We start from the raw sequence: 7,563 nt of genomic DNA on the forward strand, positions 1-7,563 counted from the left end.
AACAATAGCTGTGTGGGATAATAATGAATAATCATAGAATTGCTATAATTAGGATTTTGTACACATTTGAAATATTGTAGAAAGGAAAAAGCCTGTACCTTTCCCTTGGTTCCTGAAATTGGCCAAATTCTTTATACCAATTGAAGGTCAAGGACATTTAAATACTTGTTTGCTCTTTTAGTATGACACAAGGATGTTTAAAATACCGCTCCTAAATAGACGCTGTGTATCGTTCCTCATGCCTCCTTTTACCATGGAAGATCTCAGTCCTGGCAAGGCTGGGCTTCACGTTTTAATCAGTTAAATCAATCTGGTATTAAAGTGGTGGGCTTTTTGTTGTTGTTTTAATCAATTCGTTCTGTACAGTTTACAAGTAAAATTAATTCCATCCTCAATTGGGATTCATTTACAATTGAATTTCTTGACCAAATTGCATTTTTACATTAAATTACACTGTATGGATCTAAGTTGAGTGTGATTATGATGATTAATAAGGCCATGTAACTTCATAAATGAACCGTAATTGCCCACAGTGATTGGTAGGGTAAGTCCCATTAGAAAGGATCTTAATGTGAAGATTGAAAGCAGGTGAGTGAGTGAGGGGATTTTTTTTTTTTTTTCCACATTTCCTCATCAGTGTTCTGTGGAAATAGCCATTAACCTAAAGGGATTATTATCTGTTTCCTGGTAAACTTGTTTCACTTAGCTCATTCCTGCTCTTTGATGAGGGAATGAGTGACTAACACAGCAATTCTGAAGTGCTTCTTCAGATAGCAAAAGTAACAGTAACCCTAAAAATAGAGCATTATTTCCCATGCAAAATACAATTTTTATATTCAATTTTTAATGTATTTTATGGAAGACAAAGAGTTAAAAAAAAGTCTATGTTCTCTAGTCTAAGTACCTTATGAATCCCATTCATTGACACTTAAAACATGAAAAATATCAAAATCATGAAAGAAATCTTATTATTGTGTAACAGAATGAATTAATCTTGGGAATTACGACCATTTTAAAGTAAGATTGACTTTATGAAGAGATTACAATTATACATTATGTCTCGGGAAAATTTATGTGTATGGTATTTCTTCCCCCACTAAATAATGCACAAATAATTTCATTTTAGTTTACCTTGGGTAATGATAGCATCTGGGAGAAGACAAAAAATGTCCTTTATTCTCCAGGTTGCCTTTGTGTAGTCTCCCCCTTAAAATATGTATTAGGTTATTAGGTGTGAAATGTCTGATTTCCTTAAGTACGACGTCTGACAGTTGATGTCTCTGACATTTCACTTTGACACTTCTTGTTTTACTTTTATTGTGAAGGTACCTGCTCATCTTTCAAACATGCATCTTGGCTTGTGATTATCTTTCAAAATTTTTTTAAGAGCAATTTTTGGGAAACCAGGGATAAGTAAAAAAATCTGTGTTATTTTTAAATATGAGTTCTATCATGGAACTGATGCAGTGCAGACAGCTTGAAATATCAAGTGAAGAATTTGGGGAGAATGTGGCTGGTGAATGCACAGTACATCAATGGTTTGACAAATTTCATTTTGGTGATTTCCATGTTGAAAATGAACCATGCAGATGACCAGAACCCCGGGTGGATAATGGTGAGCTGAAAGCTACAGTGAGAATGAATCCAACTAAACCTATGTGTGAATTAGCAGCAAGGTTTGACGTTACTATTCCAATAATATTGGACCATTTAAAGCAAATTGAATCTGGGTAGATGGGTTCCACGTGAATTAAACAAGTGAAAGAAGAGCCATCATCTCGAAGCTTGCTTTCTTTGCTGTCACAACGTAAAGGTGAATCAATTATACAACATCCTATTATGTGTGATGGAAGATGGATTCTTTTTGACAATTTCAGGTGTCAAGCACAATGGTTAGATAAGGATGAAGTGGCAAAACACAGTCCCAAACTGAATATTTATCAAAAAAAGCTAACGGTGTCTGTTTGGTGGTCCAGCCCTGGCATTATCCACTACAGTTTCAAGAAACCTGGTCAACCAATGACAGTGGGTATGAAACCGATGGGATGAAATGATAAATATGTTTGCTATTAGTCAGCCAAGACTGGTCAATAGAGATAGGTCAATCCTTTTGCAAGACAGTGCTCAACCCTGTGTTACACAAACAATAGTGCTTAAACAACAGAAGCTGGGCTTGGAAACTCTCTGTCATCTGCCATATTCGTTAGACCTTACTACCACTTCTTCCAGGCTTTGGACCACTTCTTGGAAGGAAAAATGTTTAAGTCTCAGTAAGCCGTGGAAAACACCTTTTGCAATTTCATTTTGACAGTCTCCAGGCTTCTTTACTGTTGGCATAAACAAGCAAAGATGGTGAAACTGTATCCATAGTTCAGGTGTATACTTTGATGAATTGTACTGCTTCTTCTTAGAGATAGAATAGACTAAGCTTCTGATTTGAAATCAAGCATTTCACATTTAATGACCTAATGTTTGCAGCCAAACTGTAGACACACAGGACAGGGGCGTGACACCTAGAGATTTGGGTGAAGTCTTTGCTTTCAAAGCTCTAGGCAGGTAAACTAGCTCTCTGAAGTTCTTCAACTCTTGCCTGATAAGAAAAGAAATGTAGTACTGGTGAGCGTGCTCTTGGTTGCAAGTAACAGAACAAACAAATGAAGTAAAACAATAACTCTAAAAGCTTATGCTTGTTTACGACAGGAAGTGTTGGTTGACAAAAGATACCTTAAGCCACAGGAAGTGTTTAAGTTCTTTGAAGTTCTCTTAGCGCTGCCCTATGTTTTATTAGGTTCCTAGAGCTATTGTGACAAAGTATCATAAACTGGATGGCAGAAGACAGGAGAAGCTTATTCTCTCACAGTTCTGGAGGCTAGGTGTTGGAAGTCACAGTGTCAGTGGGGCCGTGCTGCCTCTGAAGGCTCCAGGGAGGAATCTGTCCCACGCCTTCCTCGTGGTTTCCAGTGTGGCCGCACACCTCAGGATTGCAGTCTCTGCTCCGGCATCATGCTGTGTTCCCTGTGTGTGCCTCTGTGTCTTCTTCCAGGAAGACAGTCTAACATAATATGACCTCACACAAAGATCCTATTGTCATAGAAAGTCACATTCTCTGATGTTGAAAGTTAACACTTCAAGGTATCTTTGGGGAGGACATAGTTCAACCCCTTCCATATTCCTCCAGACTGAGTTCTCTGACAGACACGGGAGTGCCAAGTGCCAGACTCTCCCATGACCCCATCCTGCCTCCCGCCCATCCATTGCCATCTTAAGGAAGAGAAAACTTCTGTTTTCCTAATTATGACAAGAATCTATATTTTCTTGGGTGTGAAAAGGAAATATCACTGGAAAAAGAATGAGAAATGGTGTGTGGAGAGGTAGACAAGAGCTAGGAAAAGGGTTGACCATTAAGTCTAAGTCAGGAAATCTTTGAGGAAGGAGAATGGGCAGCAGGACCAAAGGCAAAGACAGAGGAGAACTTGGGGGAAAAAATCAATGCTTTAGGTAGTCCCAAAGTGCTTTAGAATGCAGCTCTTCTACAGGGACGCGCACCTCCCTGCTAAAGATCATCACTGTGAGAAAGTTAAATTTGGGAATCTTTTCCATGTCAGTCTATTGATGTTGAGTAACAAATTCTAGAGGTTTTGGCTTCCCCATAATGGAATATTTGCCTTGTGTATAGCAGTTAAAAATATTAAAACTATGGAACAGAATATACCCAAAAGCAAGTTCAGACGTGGTGCAGTGGCTCATGCCTATAATCCTAGGACTCTGGGAGCCTGAGGCAAGTGCATCACATAAACTCAGGAGTTTGAAATGAGCCCAAGCAATAATGAGACCCTATCTCTACTAAAAAATAGAAAAACTAGCTGGCGTAGTAGTGCACGCCTGTAATCCCAGGTACTAGGGAGGCTGAGGCAGGAGGATCACATAAGGTAGAGGTTGCTGTGAGCTATGATGATGCCATGGCATGCTCTCCAGGGTGACAGAGAGACTCTATCTCAAAAACAAAAAACAAATAAAATAATATAAAAAGCAAGTAGAGTGGTGGTAAAATGGTTTTGATAGGAAGGAATCTGGCAGTGGAAAAAGACAGGGAATGGCTAACGATGCAAACAAGAGAAGGAATGGCTCCAAATCTCTCGTGTGTGGTCGGATCTCAAACACTTATTAAAATATTCGTTATCCAGTCCGAGTACTAGAAGAGGCGGCTAACATCAGAACAAGGAGTAGGACAGTATCTGGAGCTTTTGGAAGGAAGGAGGTTTCAGAGGAAGAATGATTGCAGAGTGAAAGTTGTCAAGGATTGGAAAGAAGGAAACAGAAAAGCAAAATGTTACTTATTGGTCCTCATCATCTCATGCAGCCGCACTTCTGTTTTCTGCTTTAGTTTCTTCATTGATTTTACAAAAAGTCTTAAAGCTCCTATAATAGATAATTCTGCTTTATTTGTAAAGTTATTCAATTTGTAAAAATTAACTTTTTGAAGGCTGCTTTAAAAAGCTGTACATATATCCAGAGTCCACTCTACCTGCCAATATTAGGAGGCATTTTTTATTTGTGCACAGATTAAACCAACAAATACAATTTGTTACCTTTCTGCTACAATAACTGAGTTAAGAGCAGAAAAGGAAATGAGCTGATCGCGATGAGTGTTAGCATCCCATTTCATACAATGCCAGAGATAATTTTACTTGCCAAATTGATTCAGTTGGCTCTGTTACGAATTCTACCACGTAAGTAGTAAACAGGTGGAGTGGTATAAACACAGGATAATGATAAATGGCGGTGTATCAAGAGGGAGGTGTATAGATGTCAAATGAAATGTCACTGAATTCAGTGCTTACCAGACTGACTTAACAACTTCACGGTCTGGTAAAAAAAGGGAACGATACAATGAACGGAATTAACAAGCGTGCAAGAGTCTCTTTTCCCATGACACAAGGATGGCTAAGAAAACGAAACCAGGAAAATCAGGAGAGTTTCGTAATTGAAGGACCTATTTTCTATTGTTTTCACAGAAAAGGAATAAAAGGAATATTTCTAAAAGACAAGGAGAAAATAGCTTGCAGCAAAAATTTGCAATACTGACTGAAAGTGTGAGATGGGTATCTTTGAATGTGAAATACTTTTCAGAATTCCAGCATGTAGTAACCACTGGAAACATGCAGCATACTTACGCTATGATAGTCAAAAGGTCATCGCCATGTTGGGAACAAAATTACGTATGACGTCCTAAGTAAAGGAACCTGAGACTTGTCCGCCACTTACTCGTGTCTGCATTTCCAAAAGTCCCATCGGACCATGTCTAATGAAGAGGCTCAAAGTAGATGATAAATTATAAAATGTGACCTATTTCAAAATCATACTTTTTGAAGAAAGCAAGGCGTTAAGTATTTTTAAAGAAGCATTCTGATAGGGTAGGAAGGAAAGGAGGGAGGTAGGAAGGAAGGAAGGGAGGAAGATATTTAATCATCATTTAAAAAAAATTACTGGGATTTAAGTTAAAGATACAGCAAGACACAGGTAGATGTGGCCCCTTCCTGTGTGGAGCTTGGAGTCTTACCTAGAATAGAGCCCTGAGGTCAAATTCCAGTGCTGCTGCTGTAGTGGGTAAATTCTAGCTAGATACTGAAACTAAAGGGGCAGTAGGCTTTTGATTCGGTTTGGTTTTTTGTTTTTGTGTATAACTATATATATGAAGAAGGGCTATGAGGCCCACACGTGTATACATACATGTAAAGTAGGGCTCAGTATATACACTTCACATATGTGTGTATATACATGTGCAGTAAGGCTAAGAGGCCTTATTCTGAATGGTTAGTTATTGTGAGACTTTAATGAAATAAAATGTATCTTGCTTGGCTCTATCTCTGTCACATAGTAGATGGCTCTCCGCTTGCCTTTTCCAATGCACTACTAGTAAATAAAGTGACAGGCACAGAGCTCCATAAGCACAAAGACAACAGAATCAATTCTTCCCTTTTCTTCACAACTCGAGTTGACAAGACACATTGGTGGTGATTGTGTTTTATATCACGGGATTAACGTTTTGAAAAGAGAACTTTTGAAATTCCCAGACACGTAAAACGTAAAGGTTGAGGAGTAAATTATTCTTAGGTAGTACCAAGTTCAACTCTCGACATCTCCACGGGCTTGTGTGAAAGGTGTCTGTCCAATAATCTGTAGTATGAATTTTAGGTTTTTCTTCAAATCATGAAATTTAGGTACAGTGAGTCCTATAGACAATTTTCTCTATGTTTAGATTTTTATCTGAATAGTTCTCATTTTAGGAGTGTGGGCTAAAATCAGGTATAAACTGTGTTCTCAGGGATGAAGAGACATGAAGCATTTCATCTAGAAACAGAATCATAGAATTGGGGTTTGGGGCTTTGTTTGGTGGCATGTCAATGCCTCAGTTACACGTCACTCAGGTGCTTCCCAGGGGACAGAGAGCTAAACAAAAACCTGCAGAAATTATCCATAAGCTAAATCGGTGGTTCTCAACCTTCCTAAGGCCATGGCCCTTTAATACAGTTCCTGTGGGTCATGACCCACAGGTTGAAAACCCCTGATAAATCCACCTAGTTCACATGATCTATATTTACGCTTCAATTTTATTTGAAGTATTATAATGTTAATATTTTAAATTGGCTATACCCAAGATGGAATTATAAACTGCAATGTGGAAACTAGTGAATTTAGAATTTATTAGGTAAGGTCAGAAGCTTAAAATGGGAAAAAAAGGAAAGATTGCCTATATTTCACTTCCATCTGCTTGAAAACTGCTCAGGTTGCCAAAACACTGATGCATCATTTACTTATAATAATGTGTTAATCGCAATAATGAGCAATCAATTTTCAGATGTTAAATGAACACTCAGAATAGGAAACCCTGTCATTTAGAAGGCCAGTTAATGAGAACAAGGTAGAAAAATTGCTTGATTAGGCAGTTGACTTTTTAATACAAATGTTTGTGTCTCCATGAATTTACAGTCTGCTGAACAGTTGAGGTCCTTTATGCTGATTGTCATCACATTAAATACAAGAGGCTGCATGTAAGAGGAAACTTTAAATACAAAGGCTTCAGCGAGAACTTATTTTGTACATATTTGATAATCCTAATGTTGGATGTTAAGGGACCGGCTATGGTTTGTGGGAAATAGAGAATGGAGAATTCCTACTTCAGTTCATTGGGTAAATTAAAAACAAAGGGCTATGCAAAATGCAGGAGGTTCATTTCATCAGAGTTAGAGACTCAATTATAAGAACCTATCTAAAGATACGTTCTTCCTACATGTGAAATATTTGTGTATTTAGATACACACATCTATCTAAGGATAGGTTCCCAAGTATCCATTGGGGTAGTTCTTATAGATAGCATGTATACATATATGCATATATTTGTATCTGAAATGAACATTTCTGTTTTCCTAGGGAGCAACTTGGCTACCCATTACAGAGGAGAAGCCTGAACATTCCTATTTTCTCTTACATAATGGGCTCTGCTTGCTTCCAAATTGCAACTAAATTTCTTATCATATAACCAGTCCATGGTGTAGAGCAGGG

The sequence above is a fragment of the Otolemur garnettii genome, unplaced genomic scaffold, assembly GCF_000181295.1.
Source record: "Otolemur garnettii isolate 467f Iridium unplaced genomic scaffold, OtoGar3 scaffold00024, whole genome shotgun sequence".
Taxonomy (NCBI): domain Eukaryota; kingdom Metazoa; phylum Chordata; class Mammalia; order Primates; family Galagidae; genus Otolemur; species Otolemur garnettii.